Source organism: Manis javanica, chromosome 1 (assembly GCF_040802235.1).
Source record: "Manis javanica isolate MJ-LG chromosome 1, MJ_LKY, whole genome shotgun sequence".
Taxonomy (NCBI): Eukaryota; Metazoa; Chordata; class Mammalia; order Pholidota; family Manidae; genus Manis; species Manis javanica.
Genome location: NC_133156.1, coordinates 41,133,139 through 41,136,863, shown reverse-complemented (window position 1 = coordinate 41,136,863; position 3,725 = coordinate 41,133,139). Strand labels below are relative to the sequence as shown.

The 3,725-nt window shown below is 42.4% G+C and overlaps 1 pseudogene; it reads left to right on the top strand.

Annotated features, from left to right (window-relative positions):
- The first annotated feature begins 420 nt into the window (after positions 1-420).
- LOC108404009 (uncharacterized) lies at positions 421-3,006 on the top strand (annotated as a pseudogene).
- Positions 3,007-3,725: the final 719 nt, after the last annotated feature.

Here is a 3,725-nt window from a genome sequence, read left to right as displayed (position 1 = left end):
AGCCTTTGTCTGGCTTATAAACCCCTGTATCCTCAGCGACCAGAATCGTGCCTGGTGCATGGTAGGCATTTAATAAATATTTGTTGAGCAACTGACTGAAGGAGGAACTGAGTCCCCAAGAAGCCATGTAGTAACACAGGTCTTAATATTTTTTATAACAGCTTTACTGATTTATAATTCAAATACCACTCATCATGTAATTCAAATACCATTCATCATTCAAATACAGTTCAGTGCTGTTTAGTACATTCATTGAGTTATGCAACTGTCACCCAAATCAGTATTAGAATGTTTTCATCATCTCAAAAATAAACCTCTACTCATGAACATCACTACCTATTTCCTCACAACTACCCCAGGCTGTAGACAACCTGTCGTCTACTCTCTGTGGATTTGCCTGTTCTGGATGCATATAAATGACATCAAACACTATGTGGTCCTTTGTGACTGGCTTCTTTCAGTTAGCATGATGTTTTCAAGGTTCAGCCAGATCACAGCATTATCAGTACTTTACTTCTTTTTATTGCCAAGTGGTACTCCACTGTAGGGATATGCCACATTTTATTTATTCCTTCATCAACTGCAGACATTTGAGTTGTTCTGCTTTCTGGCTACTGTGAATAATACTGCTATGAACCTTTACATAAAATATTTGTTTCTATTTCTCTTGGGTTGGAATTTTTGGGTCCTGTGGTAACTCTGTTTTAACTATTTGAGGAACAGCCAGATAGTTTTCCAAAGGAGTTGCACCTTTTCATATTCCCATCAAGAGTGTGTGAGGATCCCATGTACACTCCACATCAGGCCCAAACCTGTTAGTCTTGTCTTTTTGATATGGCAGCCACCCTAGTGGGTGTGAGTGGTGTCTCATTTGGGTTTGCACTTACCTGATGGTTAATGGCATTTGGCATCTCTTACTGTGCTTTTTGGCCATTTTGCATATCTTCATGTCTTTGCCCATTTTCTATCATTGAGTTGTGAGTTCTTTATATATTCTGGCTATAACTCCCTGCTCAGATATATGATTTGCAAAATTTGTTTCCCATTCTGTAGGTTGTTTTTCCACTTTCAGCACAAGCTTTAAAATCAGAAAGATTGGATTCAAATTCCAGTTCTCCTATTGGGCAAGTTATTGGACTTCTTTCATCTTCAAGTTCCTTATTTGTAAAATAGGCTTAAAAATACCCCTGTCGCAGGCATATTGGAGGACAAAAAGAGATGAATAGTGCACAGCCATTGGCACATGCCTAGCTACCATACCGTTACTACAAGTACTAGTGTGATGAGTTGTAAAGTGGAATCCATGAGTGAATCAGAAAAGCAACAATACATCAAACTCCCAAAGGTGTCTGGTGCAATGGTTCCCAAACTTGTTTTGAGGACACCTAGAGCATCTCTAGTCCCCTCGGAGGATTTGGCCCATACTTGACCAATCCAGTGCATGGTTTCTAAAAGACTTAATACAAACTTACTTTATATAAAGCAAAACCTAACCTTGCCTGCCCTAACAGAGCCAGGCGAGGGGAATGCCTCTGTGTGTGGGAGTGAGTAGTGAGGAAGAGAGAGGTGATGACTGAACACCCAGCAGACTCATTTTCCACCTGCAGTCAGTGCTGGTAAGCATCCCAGGGGCTCCCTTTCCACAGCCTTCCTGTTGTGTCAGAGACTCCCGAAGAGCCCAGCAGCTGCAGAAGCTCTTTGTGGGAGGGCTGAACGTTCACACAGCTGCCGAGGGTCTAAGGAGTCGTTCTGAGCGGTGGGCAACGCCGGGGGTAGTAAGGAGAGGTGTACACAGCAGCTCCAGGGACTGTGCATGAGGAGGCGGGTGCTGCGGCGCGTGCCAGGCCATGGGCGCATGCAAGACTGTCTCAAGAGAAGTTCTTGAAGGCCACGTGCCCACTCAACTGAAAAAGGTTTCTGTTGATGGCATTAGAGGGGACTCTGAAGAACATCCGCCAAGAGATTATTTCAAACAGAATGGGAGAATTGAAGTGACTGAAATCCTGACTGACCAAGGCAAGTGGCAAGAGGAGGGACTTTGCCTGGGAAACTTGTGACTGTGGCTCCACAGACAAGACTGTGACGCAGGAAACACCACTGTCGGTGTAAGATGGATAAGTTCTGGGGATTTCATGCACACATGGTTTCTCTAGCAAATAATGCCGTATTATATATTTGAAATTCATTAAGAGAATGGATCTTAAATGTTCCTATCACCGACATCACACCCCCACCCCCACACACGGTACCCAGGTGATGGAGGTGTTAACCAACCATAATGTGGTCATCATTTCACAATATCACATCACAATGTATATCAAATCATGCTGTACACCTTGAACTCACACAGTGTTTTTTGCCAATTCCATCTCAATAAAGCTGGAAAAAAAGAGAGAGAAAACAGTACTGTGAGAAAGGGAAAGATGGCCACAACTGTGAAGTAAGGGAACCCTATCTAAGCAAGACACGGCTAGTGCTTCATGCAGCCAGAGGCTAAAGTAATTCTGGGAGCTTTGGTGGTGGCCGTAGAGGTGATTTGGGTGGCAGTGACAGCTTTGGTCATGGGGGAATCTTCAGTGGTCGAGAAGGCTTGGGGGCAGGCATGATGGTGGCTGATACGGTGGCAGTGGGGAAGGCTGTGATGGATCTGGTAATAATGGAGGCAATTTTGGGGGTGAGGGAAGCTATAGTGATTTTGGTAATTACAATTAGTTTTCAAATCTGGGGGCTGTGAAAGGAGGAAACTTTGGAGGCAAAAGTTCTGGTTCTCTGGTGCTGGAGGCCAGCACTTTACCAAACCCCCCAGAACCAAGGCAGCTCTGGCAGCCCAGCAGCCGCAGAAGCTGTGAGAGTGGCAGCTTTGGTTACCTTGAGCCAGGAAACGAAGCTTTGCAGGAGAGCAAAGCCTCAGGAGTGACAGGGAAGCTGCGGGTCACAGCATATCTGTGGACTCAGCCAAATACAGTGGTGGCAGGGCCAGGCTGCTACAGAGAAGACACATTCTAGACAGTGTTCCTGTGTGTGTGCAAAAACCTGAAGGATTGTGTATGTGACTAATTGTATAACAGGTTATTTTAGTTTCTATTCTGTGGAAAGTGTAAAGCATTCTAGCAAAGGGTTTTAAGGTAGGCTTTTTTTTTTTTGTAGCCATGCTGTTGACTGATAAATCTAATAGTCTGATCATGACACTTAATAAGTACGTCTTAAAAAGAAAATCGAGCGAATCCAATCAGGCATCCATATGTGAAAAAATGAAACCTTCATGTAACCCTTACACCTTACACAAAATTTAAATCAAAAAGGATCATGGACTGAAATGTAAAGTGTAAAACTATAAAATGTTTAGGAAAAAAAAAGTGGAAACTCAGTATCTTAGACTTGAGTGTTTCAAGTTTCATTCATCGAAAACATGATGAATAAAAATAAAAATTGATAAATTGGATCTCATCAAAATACAAAACATTTGCTCTGTGAGAGCCCTCATGCAGACAACGGAAAGGCAAGCAACCCAATGGAAGAAAGTGTTATTTTGCAAACCACATATTGGACAAAGGATTAGAATATAGAATATATAAAGAACTCTTGAACTCAAGTGTAAAAAACACGCAATCCAATTAGACTATGGGTAAAAGACATGAAGAAAAAACTCCCGAAAAAGGTAAAAAGATTACAAAAAAGCAAACACCTTTCATGTTGAATATCATTTAACTATTAGGAAATGCACA